The sequence below is a fragment of the Pinus tabuliformis genome, chromosome 2_1 (genome assembly GCF_031772625.1).
Source record: "Pinus tabuliformis cultivar Carrire ecotype Pingquan chromosome 2_1, CPIR1, whole genome shotgun sequence".
Taxonomy (NCBI): domain Eukaryota; kingdom Viridiplantae; phylum Streptophyta; class Pinopsida; order Pinales; family Pinaceae; genus Pinus; species Pinus tabuliformis.
This window is the reverse complement of record NC_142299.1, coordinates 247136750-247154267: the sequence shown is the minus strand read 5'-3', so window position 1 is coordinate 247154267 and position 17518 is coordinate 247136750.

Sequence of the window (17518 nt, the reverse complement as noted above, 5' to 3'; positions counted from 1 at the left end):
CCTTGGGGCCATGGGCCTGGGCAAGGGGAGTTGCGTGTGGCCCCTGCCTACCTAGGGCTCATGGGTCGCAAGCCTTAGACGGGCAAGGGCTTCATGCAGCCCCTGCCCGCCCAAGGCTTGCAGCCCCTGCCCGCCCAAGGCCTGCAGCCCACTTACCCTAGGCAAGCAAGGGCTTCGTGCAGCATCGCGTCCCACTGGCCCTGGGTGGGTCAAGCCCGATTATGGGAATTGGACTTAGCCCGCCTAGGGCCCATGGGGCGTGAGCTTGGGCAAGTGGGAGCTACACAAATCCCTCGCTTGGCCAGGATCGCAGCCCACGGGCTCAGGCAAAAGGGGGCTTCGTGTAATGCTTGCTCACCTAGGCCTGCGACCCACAGGCCCTGGGCGAGCTAAGCTCGATTCTCCTAAGGTCATGAGCCATGGGCCTAGGCAAGCAAGGGCTGCATGTAGCACTCGCCTGCCTAGGCCCGTGACCCACGTGCCCTGGGTAGGCTAAGCCCAATTCTCCTAGGGACCATGGGTTGCGAGCCTAGGTGGGTGAGCGTTGCATGAAGCCCCTGCTTGGCTAGGCACGTGGCCCACGGGCCCTCGGTGGGCCAAATCTGATTTCGGGAATCGGATTTTGGCCTACTCAAATCCTCAGCCCACGGGCCTTATGCGGGCTAAATCTTGATTCCCAAAATGGCGCTTGTCTGATAGAGGGTTGGTGGGGCCGTAATTTTTAAATTTATTTATTTATTTAAAAAAAAATTAAATGTTTTGTTTTTATTTTTTTTGTTTGTTTAATTGTTTTAATTTGTTTTTTTATTTTTGTATTTTTATTTTAATGTTTTTATTGTTTTTAATTCAATTTAATTATTTTTTTAATGTTATTTTTTAATTGTTTTATATGTGTGCATTTCTTTTTTTTTAAACTTGTTTCAATATTTTCTTGAATGGTTTTATTATTTTTTATGTTTTTTGTTTTTAATTTATTATTATTATAATTTTTAATTATATGTTTTGTTTTTTTTGTTTTTTGGCTTAAAAATTTATTGAATCATTTTTTTGGAAAAAAAAATTAAAATGTCTTCATTTTTAGATATAAAATTTGTTAAATTCTTGAAAAAAAAATTATTTTTTTAATAAAGATCTTTTATTTAACTTAACGTGTCATTTTTAACGAAAAGGTCTACAAATACGTATTTATTTAATTATTTCTATATGCAAAATGTGTATTTTCTGTCCAATGTTTGAAATTGTTATTTTTTAGTGACAATTAGTTTAGGTGTATTAAAGTATTAATTAACGATATATAAATATATAAAAAATCTTAACCTCAAAATATTAATGTTACTATTTTTTTTAAACTTTACAAAAAAAAAAAAAAAATCATTATAAAAAAACATTGCAAAAAAACAAAAACACGTGTTTGGAAAACCCTTAAAAAACAAACATCTTAAGATGAAAAACAAGATGAGGAATAAGACATCTTCAAAAATGGTTAAATAATCAACATTTTAAAAAAATGTGCATACTTATGACATAAGAAAATTTAAAGTGTCAAAAATATACCTTAATAAAAAATGTTGATGCTTTTCCAAATCCACATAAAAATCACCAACATTAAAAAAAAAATCGACACTTAATACAATAGAAAATTTAAAGTATAAAAAATAAGCCCTCTAAAAAAAGGGGTTGATACTACATCAACACTTTTCAAAATCCGCATGAAAATCACTAACTTATAAGAAAAAATGTTCATAATTGATACAAACAAAATTTAAAATGTCAAAAATATGCTCCAAAAGAAAGGTGTATTCTGAATTAGTAGTTTTGAAAATCGGATGATTTTTTTGTACCTCTAAAAAATAGGTACTCGATATGGTTCCCATTTGATAGTTTACTTTGTTAATTGCACTAATCAAATCAAAATAAAATTAATGAGTGGAAGAAAGTCCCATTCAATATGGCTAACGTACTAAATTTCATATAAAATGAATGATTTTCCACACTTTTTTTTCAATAGTACATACCAAAAAATTAAGCTACGCATAAATTCATGGTAAACACAATTAGTTTCCTTAACTTGTTCACCTCTATGTAGTAGTCAATACCATAGCCAACCAATTTCTGGATAAAATTCATAAGTTTGCACAACTGTCTTCCTAAATACGTGTCACTTGATATGAATCACCACTAAATTTCAGTTAATGGGAATTAGTTTCCACAAAATTCATCAAATGTCCCAATGAAGTGGTCAATTTCCTAGAAAATATTGGTACCAACCATTTTTGTTTTAGACAAAATCAATGATTTTGCATGAATTTCTTTACCATAGGTCATATTAGACATACTTCCCACCAAATCTCATTTTGAATGAATAATTTTCCATACTTTTTCAATAGTATATAGATTATACAATTGACTTACCAACTAACTTTGAACTATAAACCAATAATTTCCCTAAATTTCTTCAATTCTATTATGTCGTAAATATTTACAATAATCAAATTCAAAATAAAATTAATGATTAGAAGAAAATCACATCCAATATAATTAACCCACTAAATATCATATAGTGAGAATAAGTCCCCACAACATTCATCAAATGTCCCAATGAAGTGGTCAATTTCCTAAACAATATTGATATCAAACATTGTTTGTAATAGAATAAATTATTTTGCCTAACTTTCTTCACTATATGTCACATTAGACATGACTTCCCACTATATTTCATTTAAAATGAATGAATTTTCACACTTATTTCAATGATATATATATCATACAATTCACCTACCAACTAACTTTAAACTAAAAACAAATCATTTCCTTAAATTTTTTCAACTTTAATTTCTTGTCAATATTTGCATTAATCAAATTCAAAATAGAATTAACCAATCTACACAAATTTCTTCATCAATATAACAACATATTCAATATAAATTTCCCACTTAATTCAATATAGAATAAATATGTTGAATTCACGCATTTCTTCGAAACCTTAACCTACAAACCAAATTCAAGTTAAAATAATTAGTTCGCCCAACTTCTTCACCTCTATTTCCTAGTGAATAGGGGTAACAACCATATTCCAAATATATTAATAAATTTTCACATTTCTCTTCACCAATATGTCCCACTCAATAATGCTTGCCCACTAATATCCATATATTGAGATTGAATGACTTTCCCTATCTTTCTTTATTACGTATGAGACAATCCCCTACCAATTAAATTAAATTAAATGAGAAACAATTTGTTTACATAAATTTTCACCTATATTTTGTAATGAATAATTATAAAAATATATTTTAATAAAAACTTAATGACTTTATATGTCTTTGTTCACCAATCAAATATATTCTATATAATTTTCTTACTAAACTCCATATAAAATGGAAATGTTTCCACCTTTTTCTTCAAATGTCTTTAATAATCAGTTACCAATCACATATAAACCCAAAACAATTAATTTTAACAACTTCTTTATTTTCTTTAAATTAAAAGAAAAAACAACTTAATAAATTTAAAGTAACTTTCTTGTATAGCTTACCTAGTAGTAAATTGAAGTTTCCACAAAGTATTTAATAAAATTTCAAATTTAAAGTAACTTTCTTGTATAGCTTACCTAGTAGTAAATTGAAGTTTCCACAAAGTATTTAATAAAATTTCAACAAGTTCAACAACTTGGTACTCTTACCCAGTTGTTTAATATCACTTTGCACACAAAAATCTCAATAAATTTCCACACTTTCTCCAATAACGTGTCCATTCAACTTATCAACCAAAGTCATTAAAAACAACTGGTTTCGCAACACAATATATATCCGATCATCATCAAGAATGCAACTGATATGATTGATTGTGCAACGTTAAAGGGATGGTTCGTCTTTTAGCGAACATTTATATAAAAAGCGATTCTGTACGTTATGGCCTATTTTCAGGATTCTCATAATCCATCGTCAAACGCAACACATGTTTTGGTCCCCACTGACTATATTCGTAACCAACGAATTCTTGAGTTTTGGCAATATGCAAAAACATTACTTTCCTCATTTTCTTTGCCTTTTCCCTGATTTCTGCCTTCTTTTTCAAAATCCAAAAGCATTACTTTCTTGCACAACTTATGGATGACTTTGTACCAGTGAATGCTATGATTTCTACTTTCTTTTTCCAACCTACTCTGCATCTTAAATGACTCTATTTATATGCGTGCTTTTTTACTAAATTCCATATAGAATAAATATGTTGAGTTCACACTTTTCTTAAAAGCTTAACAAACTTTAAAATAATTAGTTTTCCCAATTTCATCTCCTTTATTTCTTACCAACCAAATTCCAACTGTATTAATGAATTTGCACATTTTTCTTCACCAACATGTCTTACTCAATAATGTTTGTCTATGATGAGATTGAATGATTTTCCATACATTTTTTCTTTATTACTTATGAGACAATCCTCTTATCAACTAAATTAAATTAGAATTAATTTGTTTCCAATTTTTTTCACATATATTTTCTTATCAATAATTATAATAACTTATTTTGATTAAAAACTTAATCAATTTATATAGCTTTCAAACTAAACTCCATATAAAATAAAAGTAATTCCACACCATTCTTCGATAATATGTCTTTAACAATCAATCACCGATGGTATTCAAACCCAAAATAAGTAAATTTCATAACTTTATCACTCATATTTTCTGAAATAACTTTCTTCACCAAGGCATTCAATACTTTATTACTCATATTTTCTGAAATAAGTTTCTTCACCAATGCATTCAATATAACTTACCTAGTAAACCGAGGTTTCCACATTCTCAAAGAAGTATTTAATATAACTTCACTTACAAAGTTGCAATAAAATTTCAACAACTTCAATAAGTCTTTTCTAATCATTTAATATCACTGGCACAAAAGATCCCAATAAAATTTCCACACTTTATCCAATAATATGTCCACCCAACGTATTAGGCCAATTGAATGTAGCCCACGTGGTTTGGAGGGTTTAATGATAATCTCTCCACGTAGGTTCAAGTCTCATTGACATGATGCATGATGCTCCCCAGTGAGTTGCCTTTGTACTAGTCCATTGGGAGTTGCCACATAATACTATGTACCTCTTCCTTGATTCTTGCAAATAGAAAGAAGAGGGAAATATCAAAAATTTAAAAAGAAATATCCACCAACTTTTCAACGTCCAAAATATACTCATATTAAAAAATAATTGGTTTCCCACATTCTCATACAACAACGTTTTCCAATAAAATATATGTATAATCATCATGGATAATCCAACAGATATGTTTGATTGTGCAACATGTAGTAGCTATAGGGAGTTAAATGAGTAGTAGCTATAGGGATTTAAATGAGCCGAGACTTGAATAAATTCGTGGAACCCAAAAACCAAATGGATTGTTTGTCTATTAATAATCCATTACCACACAACATATAGCCGATTCTTTCCATTATGATCTATTTTCAAACAAAATTAGATTAAACATGAGTGGAGGACAAGGCTAGGAATATGGGGTAAGTGACTAGGGCAGTAAGTGCTAAGTTCATTTTTATAATTCCTAAATGTTCCGAATCTCTCACCTTCAATGATTCCAAACCGATTTCCTTATGTAATTTGATTTATAAGGTCATAGTTAAAGTCCTCTCTAATAGATTAAAAGGTAAATTCTCTCACTATCTCTAGAATAATTGTGTCTTCTTCCTTGTTCACTAATTCATGATGCCATTGGAGTGGCACAAGAGGCTATTCATTCCATTAAGAATAAAAAACTTAGTGCTATGATTCTTAAATTGGATTTTGTCATAGCATATGACAGAGTGAATTGGGATTTCCTTAGGCTGTCACTCCTCCATATCGGTCTTGAATTAAAGGTTACAAATTGGATCATGGGTTGTGTAAAATCTGCAAACTTCTTGGTGCTTGTCAATGGATCCCAATCTGTTTTCTTTCCTTTCTGTAGAGACTTGAGATAAGGGTTCCCTTTATCTCCTCTTTTATTTCTTCTTATCATAGAGGGTGTAAGTCAGATTATCAACAAGGCTAAATGGGATGGTCTCATCAAAGGGGTTAAGGTGTACAAGTCTTAATATTTAACACATCTACTCTTTGTGGATGATGTGTTAATTTTGGGGGAAGGTTCCACCACTGGTATGGAGATCAACAGTCATAAATCCTCATTCATCCAGAATAACATTCTCGACCAAACCATTGATTCAATTGTCTATATCCTTCTGTTCAAGGTGGATCCAATTGAAAATGGCATTACATTCCCGGGCTATCACCTTAAATCGAATTGTTATTATGTGGGGTATTAGTCATGGCTTATTAATTGGATGGAAAGAAGAATTAGAAATTGTTGTTATAGGAGGAACTGCTTGGGTGTTAAAATGATTTTGGTTAGGTCAGTACCAGTATATTGGTTAACACTCTCTAATATATCTAAATGTACCATTAGGAAGATACACCAATGTATGTTCAATTTTCTTTGGTCTAGCAAGAAGATAAGATCAGTCTTCCATTTGGCCAAATGGGATTTGTTATCTCAACCTAAGTGCCTTGGGGGATGGGTCTTTAAAAACATTCATTGGATCGGTCTAGCCCTTGGTAGGAAGAGTTTTCTCGAGAGCTATCATTGGTTTGGGTCTTTGGAGTCATATCATCTTTGAAAAATATTTACATAATAGGTTTCTTTCGCAGTTGTTGAGATCTTACAATATGTAGAAATATTCTTTTGGATTAAATTCCTAGAGGGGATTGGTGGATGAGTTTCCTTGAATTGCTAAATGGCTTGCGTGGAAAGTGGGAAATGGTCACTAGGTTATCCTTGGGAAGGATCCTTGTGTCGGGGGTAACTCTTTCTATCATATATCTTGAGAGCTTATCTCTTCTCTAAATGCTCAGGGAGTTTTTAAGTTGTGCCATGCTTCATTGCCATCCCCTACTATTTTTGGAAATGCTCTATTGATGTGGATTTACAAGGGTCTGAGGCTATTGAATGGAATTTTTTAAAGAAAAGTCTCTTATCTAATGAGTTTTTTTTTTTTTTTTTTTTTTTTTAATGAGGAGGAATCCATTGGAACTCATCCTCTCATGAGGTCACAACTAGACAAGCCTATGACTCCATCACTTCTTCTTGTCTTGATCCCAAGGATATATGGTGGCATAGCATTATTTGGAGATTGTCCCTAACAAAAAAACTCAGATGTTTTGCTTGTATCAATTTGGAAAACTGCATCCTCACTTGGGATAATTTGTTGTGGAGGGGTTTCACTGGTGTGAATATCTGTTTCCTTTACTTGAACGAGCCTGAATCCGTTGATCACCTCTTCTTTTAGGGTAAAAGCATGTTAATGTGTATCACTTTTTCCCTTTTTGTGGCAAAGAAGTTTTATAAAAATAAATGGAGTTGGAATGTTTACTCTTAAATTTACAAAATCATCAAAAACTAGGTGGTGGTAAAAGAAGACAAAACATGTCAATTTAAATTCAATTTCATGTCATATTTTTTCTAAAATTTAATATATAATTTTTATCTAATTTATTCATTTTCTTTAAAAGGTATCATTAATATTTTACATAAATTTTTAAGTAGTGACAAAACCGCGACCCCCCATTTCTCTATTGATTTATGTTTTTTAATTCCAATTTCTTTAAGAGATGTGTTGTAAACATTCTAAAGATTGCTAAACAAATTTAAAAAAAAAAAAGTAAGCATATATTTTAATTATTATTAAAATACTAGTAAAAATGATCATATTTTCGTATATATAAAACCGCGACCCACGAAACTACCCTTTCAAGTTTATAAAATCAATTTTGTTTAATAGAAATTTGAAAATAACATATACCAAAATGTTAAAATTATTTTTTGAAAAATTTTAAAATATATTTTATATTTTTTATAATAAAATTTTTAATTATGATTATAATAACCTATTTTATATTATTCAAAATATAATATATAAAATTATTTGTTTAGAAATTCTACTTCTATTTTTATATATATTTTTAAATAGTTTTAGCTTTTCATTTAACTTTACGTAAAGTTATTTATATTTTGTGAGTGATTAACCATAGTTTTTTACCAATATTTACTATCAGTTGACTTATTTGCAAATTTAGTATTTACTTTTTATAACATTATTTATATTTTCTAAACCCATTAAATAGGTTCACTATAGCTTTTACCAAAATTTATTGTGAGTTATCTTTGTTACAAATTTAGTATTTATTTTTTATAATTAACAAGTATGAAACTCAACTCATTTAATTGATATTTTTATATTATTTGTTTTATCTTTTTTCATTTGAGTACTTTTTTGCTTTTGCCATATAATGAGACACATTAGCATGCTTTTACCCTTTAGTCTGCCTTTTCGAGAGCCTTATGGAATGATGTTTTAGAATTTCTTAATATTTTGTATTATGGTCCCATCTCATCCTTTGAATCTTGTCTTCATTGGTGGGACCTCAAGATGGGTAGCTTCGAATCTTTACGTGTATTTATAGCCTAGGGCATTTGGAAGGTGTGAAACAAATGCATCTTTGAGGATCTGTCTACCAAACCTCCACACATCTTTCCTCATATTATTGAAAAAATTTGATTTTTTCAAGGATTACTTGAGATCCCAAAAGCTCAAGCCTCTCTTACCTTTCTATTATCCGTTGATTCCCCCATTCTTTCTAGGTGGGTTTCTTTGATGAGCCTCAGAAGATGGTGTGGCGAGGGAGCCCACTTACTTCTTTAGGGGGGGCTTTCTTATCACATTTGGTTAAACATCTAATGTGGTTACAATACCAAGGCCGAAATCATTACTTGCAGGGAACTTTTATACTTTGCTTCTCTCATCAAAATTGATACTTTACACATTTATTGTGACTCCAAATATATCATTGATTGGATATTAAGAATAAATAATCTTACGGTATTAAACTTATACTATGTACAAAATATCTATACTGAAGGGAAAAATTATCACAAAAAATGAAAAGGGCCAAGCTGCGATAAAAGCTTAATTAATTAAAAGCACAAGATATTGGAATAAATAAAATAGCGCTTTTCGAAATTCAAATTTGAATTCAGTTCAAATGAGTTTTCAACATTAATTTCGATAAAAGCTTAATTAATTAAAAGCACAAGATATTGGAATAAATAAAATAGCGCTTTTCGAAATTCAAATTTGAATTCAGTTCAAATGAGTTTTCAACATTAATTTCGCCAGTCTGGATTACGTACTGTATGACTGCAAACATTATTTATTGGCCATCATGCCCATGGGGATCATCTGGCATCCGGATAAGCCATGCATGATGCGTCAACCTATTTCCGCAACCGTTAACCGGAAAGGGATGGTTTGACTGTTCACGATCCATTACCACACAACACAACTAAATGCGATCTTGTCCGTTGTGATGTATTTTCAAACAGAAGTAGACTTACTTCAAGAATCTTATAATCCATCAAACCAAAGAGACTGCTTGTGCGGTATAACCCATCGTCAAACACAACACCAGATTTATTTATTAATTTTTGTCTCTGAGTGCTTGGCCCCATCCATACGGTGTACCGACAAAATTCAAAAACATGTCTTACTTCCACAACTTTTCCATAACTTTGAACGCGTGAATACGATGATTTCTGCCTTCGTTTTCAAATTCCAAAAGCATTACTTCCTTTCACACTTCTCCATGACTTTGTACCAGTGAATTCTATGATTTCTGCCTTCTTTTCTATATTGTATTTAGACTTTTCAACCTACTCTGCATCTTCAATGACTCTATAAGACCTCCAATATTTATATGTGTGCCTGAACTCACAGGCAAGTTTCTTTTTCAAAATCCAAAACCATTACTTTCTTGCACAAAGAGCCAAAGACTGACTAATTTCGTGGATGGTTTGAGTGTTCACACTTCTCCATGACTTTGTACCAGTGAATTCTATGATTTCTGCCTTCTTTTTCATATTGTATTTAGACTTTTCAACCTACTCTGCATCTTCAATGACTCTATAAGACCTCCAATATTTATATGTGTGCCTGCAAACAAGGGAACTCACAGGCAAGTCGTCGAAGTCGTTAGATTTGGGATAAAGAGAGAAATGGAGAAAAGTGCTGTGTCGATGATGATACTAGCGTGGCTTCTTCTCCTGGCAACTATTAGTTATTCCATGAAGCCATATCATTACTCACATGTTCACAGGGGCCATGCTTTACACCATGATCATCTGTATGAGCGCATGACTGGTGGAAGTGCTTCTCTTCAATCCCTTTTGAAGGAAGATGAAGGCACTGTGCAGCAACCTGAATTTACATTATCATCATCATCCATGGACGCTGACGATGGGAAGGACGTGGAAGCCCTTTTGTCATTCAGAAAGGCCCTCACATCGGATCCGGATGCATCGCTGCTCAACTGGACGGCAGAAAACTCCCATAACGTGTGCTCCTGGAATGGCATTTTCTGCAGAAGGCGCACAAAACGAGTGACTGCCATAATACTGCCTGGATTGGGATTGCAAGGTGCCATTTCACACTCTCTTGGCAACCTCTCATTGTTACGCACTCTGAATCTTTCTCAGAATAACTTGACAGGAAGAATTCCAACGGAGTTTGGGAAGTTAAAAGCGCTGGGAGTACTCGACCTCAGCTATAATTTGCTCAGTGGTTATATTCCAAAAACGCTGTGTAACTGTACAAAGCTGCAATGGATCCGACTTTCAGAAAACAGCTTGATAGGAAGTATACCCACAGAATTCGGTCGTCTAGTCCAGTTGGAGCAGCTCCGCTTGACAATCAATAATCTTACTGGAAATATTCCCACTTCTCTCAGCAACTGCACTTCTCTCCAGGTGTTGTCCATTGGATACAACAATCTCACTGGTCCAATCCCTTCAGTTTTGGCTCTGATCAGGTATTTATCTGTTCTCTACTTTGAAGGCAATTCACTAAGTGGTCACATCCCTCCAGATGTTGGTAATTGTACTCAGCTATGGTACATCGCTTTTTCTCACAACAACTTGAGTGGAAAAATTCCTGCATCCTTGGGCAATTGCAAATCTCTGCAGAATTTATTATTGCAGAGCAACTTCTTGTCAGGGAAAATACCACTTACTTTAAGTAAATGCACAGTCTTACAGAGGTTGAAGGTGTCTGACAACAAACTTAGTGGAAATCTAGACATAGAATTTCCTGATTCTATGGAAGTTCTCTCTGCTTATTCTAATAACTTCTCTGGGACTTTCCCTGATTCTTTGGCCAAATGCACCAAGCTTCAACTATTAGACTTGACCAAAAATGAAATAACGGGTCAACTACCTGATTACCTTGCAGCCCTTCAGGAATTGAGAGTTTTAAGTGTTGGTCATAATAAGCTTCATGGTAGCATTCCTTCAAACATCACAAATCTCATCAAATTGCAAGTGTTGGATTTGTCCAACAATAGAATCAGTGGAAAGATACCATCCAATCTAGAAAGGCTCCAAGGATTCAAAAAGCTTGGGTCTTCCAAACTCACTAGTAATACATTGTATGAGGATCTGGACATTGTCATCAAGGGATATGAGTATACTCTAACATATGTGTTGGCTGCAAACACAATATTGGATTTGTCTAGCAATAATCTTATGGGAGAAATACCTCCAACTATAGGGAATTTGAGCAGCTTGAGATTGCTGAATTTATCAAGTAACAAACTAGAAGGGCACATACCTGCATCTCTTGGTGTTATATCTACTTTGGAACAATTGGACTTGGCCAAAAATGATTTAACTGGAGAAATTCCTCAAAAACTCTCTATGCTATCCATGCTAGCATATTTAGATGTTTCATCCAACGAACTTTGTGGCAAAATCCCACTAGCAACACAGTTTGATACTTTCAATATTACTGCATTTCAAGGAAATCCCTGTTTATGTGGTTTTCCTCTACAGGCATGCAATGAAAAACAAAACAAGACTCACAATAACACAGGGGCAGGTGTTAGTCAAGGATGGTTGAACCATTTGGACAAATATGTATCATTGAATGCAGTGGGTTTAGGAATGGGGATTGGATTTGCCGGAAGTATCATTATAATGATACTATGGAATAAAACTAGAGATTGGATAATGTTTCCAGGAACAAAACCACCATTTTATGGGCTGTACAAATTTCCTAAATAATTTGTATTGATGTTACTGTCACATCAATTTCTGTAATGAACCAGTATTTATGTGGATTTCCTCTATAAAAAGAAAAGTAAGCTCAAAAGAGCACAGAGGGAGGTGTTAGTCAAAGATGGTTGATCCACTTGGACAAATATATATCTTTGATTGCAGCGAGTTTAGGAATGGAAAATGGATTGGGTGGAATTATCAGTGCAGTGCAATAATACTATGGAATAAAGTTAGAAATTGGATGGTGCCTCCAATAAGAAAACCGTTTTATTGACTCTACAGATTTCCTATATAATATGTGTTGATGACCTGCTGTAACCCCAATTTCTGTGCTGAAAAATAAAGCATATATAGTTGCAAGTCGTTCAATCATATCCTTGATATTCTTGTGTTATTTGAATGTTTGATGAATACTTATCTATCGATATCCTTACATACCAGCTATGATGCAATTTTACTCACGGCCAACGTCTTGTTATAACCTGATGTCTGGGTATCTCTTCTCTGTGGTAAGATTTTGACCAACTATATGAATTTCAAAATGCAAAATTTCATTTTCTATCAAGGAAGACGCAATTCAGTTGAACAGCTTATACTTCATTTGAAATCGACCAATTTCTCCCCTAACATGATTAGTTCTCATCAAAGCTTTGCTTCTACACAGATTTTGCATTCAATTCTACCCAGTTAGTTGTTTGTGGTTGCTGTTATTATCCAGCTAATTTTTTGAAGGAATATGAATAACAATGGCCATATACAATTATCTATGGTTTTTTTGGGAAAAGGAAAATATATGAAAGGAAAAGGTGATCTATATATTGATGGTATACTATTTTTATAATAATAATAATGATATATATTTTATAATAAAATTATAATTTAGTTAAATTTAAGTGTGTTTATTTTATTGTGAAATGTTCAATAAAATAATTGATTTAATACTTATTATAAATTAATGTAATATTTATTAGTTATTTAAATGATTTATTATATTAATATAAGAGTAAATATAAAATATAAAAGCAAATAAAATATACATATTATAAAAGGACTATGATATGCTTATATTCATTTATTTTACATTTTTGTAATTTTTGGAATATGAATTGCGTGTGCAAAAAAGATTTCAGGTTCTAAGTTCCATGCTGAAGCACTATACAATGGTGAAAGAATTCAGCGAAAACTTTGAATTAAAGGGAGATTGTAAATTATAGTATTAAAGTTTTGTAAATGAGGTTATTATCAATTACAACATTAAGGAGTGTTGTAAGGCAGTTTAGTTCCTGTCACTCAGTTACAAATTATGTTTTCAAATAAATTGCAAATGGTATATGAAGTGTAAAACTTAATGGCTTATTAAGGAATAATGACTTGTATTTTACATTTTTACTCATATTTAATGAAGTGTTGAAGAAGACATAAATAATGGTGGGAAGTAACTCTTGGTAAATATATTTAATTTAATCTTGTTCCAATTCATTTTTATGCAAATATTTGCTTAAATTAAATGATGGTGGACACTATCTATTAGTAAATAATTATGAAAGAAAAATGTGAGGCAGTTATTCACATGGCATTGTATTGTGTTAAGTTGCAATAAGTCCTTCAAATTATCATCCAATTAAATGTTTGATAAATATTTTTTTAATAATATTGAAAATCAAATATTTATTTTTTAAAGTTAAACATTATAACTTGCATTGGTCAATGTTAAATTAATAGTGGTTAATTGTCAAATTGATTGCTAGAGTCTTGCCTTGGCAGAATTATTAATTTTTATGGACTAGGAATTCATATTTAATATTCTTATTCAATTTATGAATTATTATTGGGTCATTAGAATATTATAGTAGAATTGAGATTACCTTTAAATTTTTTATTTTAGATTTTTTTGAAATATATATATATATATATATATTTAATTAAATTAATTTTTTTTTTTGTAAAATTGTGATTTTTTTATGAGAGTGTAAATATAATTTCAATGCAAATTCATGTAATGCAATTGCATACTTAACTTTATTAATAACTAGTGCAATCATATAAATTAAATGTTATTAATAACTAGGGAAGTCATATAAATTAAATGGTTGATAAATATCAAAACAAGTTTTTTAGAATTATAACTTAATTAATAATAATTATGTATTCTAGAATATTCTTAGTGGTATACACAAGTTAAAGGTTTAGATTTATCTCCAAGGTACTTCATCTTTTTTCCTTTTTTTCTACTTTTTTTTGGCTTTTAGACATGTGATATTCATAAGCCATGATATTCTTCACAATATTGTAAGAAATAATAATAATAATAATAATAAATTTTAGTTAGTTTTTATGGTTTTTTTTAGTTTTAGCAATATGATATATATCATGAAGTGTTTTTGTTGTTTATTTTATGAATGGATTACATCCACATTTATGAAGAAATGACCATTTCACATAATTAATAATAATAATAAAATTTAGTTAGTTTTTATGATTTTTTTTAGTTTTAGCAATATGATATATATCATGAAGTGTTTTTGTTTTATTATGAATGGATCCCATCAGCATTTATGAAGAAATGACTTTTTTTACAATCATTTTTCTCCTTAATTTTAATCAAAATATGACAGATATATTTAAAAACTTAAGTTTAAATTGTTTAATTTACATAATTTGAATGCCGAGAGTTTTTTAAAAATATTACATCTATTTATATATTAAAAATGTATTTTAAATAATAAAAAATCTTAAAATTATTTTACGTAATTCTAATAAATTACGATAAAAAAATCTATTTAAATAAATCAACCAAATTTTATATATTTCACATATTTATTAATTTACTTACTTTTAAAATTTTATATTACCTTAAAATTTATTAAAATTATCCTAAATTTTATTTTATAAAAAATAATAAGTCACCAGAGATTAACATAATTACTTACCAACCATGCATATCTATATGTAACAATAATGACTTTTAACGAGGAAATGGTAAGCATACATTATCTTGTGTAACCTAAAAAGTGTCATCTAGGAAAATACATTACTATTACTTAGTAATACAAATACTAAGAAATATTAAGGAATATGAAAAAGGAAAAACTTCTACCAGGTTGGAAAAGAATTTGAAATCTAAAGGCATTAGGAATGAAAGTAAATATGATAACAATTTGAAATTAGTGAAATTATAAGAAATTAAGTTAAGATCTATGTTTAAATTGATAATTGCAATTTTATATGAATGCATATTCAATCTTAATACATCATCAATTGTATTAGTTAAAATATTAACCATGTTAGATTCATACTTATTGAAAGATAATCAAATAATATTTAGTTACTTGTAAAGTATAGAGAATGTATGGATTTGCTAGAGTAATTTGAAAATTAAAATAAATGTATGGTTATTATTAATTAATTAATTAGGTTTATAATTATATTTTTAATATTATATTAAATTATATAAATTATATATATATATATATATATATATATATATATTTATTAAGAATAATATTATTTTTTTAATTAAATTTTATTATTTCAAAAAATAAATTAAATAAAGATGTTATAAGTTTTAAAGAGTTTTTTTTAGCATTTTTCGTGTCATACACAATAATTATTCAGGGTTTTTATTTTTTTCTTTTTTTACATCTATTTAATCTATAAAGTTATATAAGGCCAAATTTTCATTTTTGTGAGAACGCTCATTGCTAATGGCTCAATAGAGCATGTGATCTCTTTATCACTATTAGAATGGTGAGACTAGTGAGAGCCCTTATGCCCATTGGTTGAAGATAAAGTTAGATTTGTTGTTCCTTCCTTCACCTCAGCCTGAGGATTCTCCCCAACAAAAGGATGAGGCAAACCCTCAGGGGATTGTATTGGATCTTGAAAAGTCCAGGTGTCAGAATTTTTCTTTTGCTGCTGAGATTAGTCCCTCTTTTGTTTTGCCATATTCATTTCATTAGATTTTTCCTTGTGATCCCTCCACGAAAGATTGGGTTTTCTCAACTTTGGGGAACTAAACAACCCTTTTGAGGCTAGACACGCATTCTGGAGATTCCCTAGTTGCTGACAAACTCTACATCAAAAAGCGGTGTTTTCATAGTCCAATGGTTAAAGGTACTCCTTTCTGTCCCTTCTAAGACTGATTTTATCTAGAAGTCCCATGCTTAAGTCCATTTCCACATAGATGTAGATGAATTAAATGAACCCATCTGCCAATCTTAAACGGGCAATTGTGACAAGACATCCTATTGTATTTCCAATATCTGTGTGGAAGTCTGGCCTAATCCACTGTGGGGGTAAGTTTGGGAGTCGTAGTGATACCAAAGTAGCCAAAGACTTCATGGAAAGGGGGTTTAACTCCATAAACCATGATTGGATTGAAATACATGCACGACCTCACAACCAGGTTCCGTGGTAAAAAATATTCTATCAATATTTAAGGTCCTTGAAGATAGTTACAAAATAGCAGATTCAAATTTTGGGTCTAGTTTTGATGAACCCAACCCTTGAGGGAAATAGCTAGGGGCCAAAATCCATTGAACTTGAAAATAATAGCACACCGTTGATAACCCCAAATATTAATCTTGGTAAAGAAATCATTCATCTAAAGTGTTGGAGTGATCGATGAATGATCCACCACAAAAGCATGTCTTGAAAGAGTCTTTAAGGGCTCGGATTTGGAACCTAGCTTAAGGGCATCTTTGAACAACAAGGGTTTTGATGTCAATGATGCCCCATTTCCTTTGGCCCCTTCACCCAGACTTGCATTGAGGGAAATAATGAAGTCCTTAATTCCATACTCTTTGAGTTCATCTATTCAAATTAATTGCCTCACCTATAAAGGGAGTCACATCACCCCTGACAAGATTCTTGTTTAGTGATGAATATTGGTAGTGAGAGAGGAGATGACAACTCCCTCATTGACTATGAAGCATAGGTTCTTCGCAGACAATGTTTAAAAAAAAATGGAATTTTTTGGGAGTCCAAAACTCCCAAACCACCTAGACTTGGGAGGGGTTTAGAACCTAGAGACACAAAATCCATGTCATAAGAATAGATCGAAAGTTTTGAACCAAACCTGGGTGTTATGGCTTGGGATTTATGTTAAATAGGTTGCATATAAACCCACACTGCTCATGAAAAACTCAAGCAATATTTTTGATAAACACTTTATTGGAGTACTTCCCACAAAAGTGTTCATCACTCTTGGAAATATTTGCAAGCATAATATCTTCATGCAAATACAAACCATGAGGGACCCCCTAAGCTGCTCTGGTACTTGCGTAGTTTCCATTTTGCAACAACACCCAAGACCATGGCAGAATCGAAGCCCAAATAAAATGGGATGATTTGATGCAGGTCCAT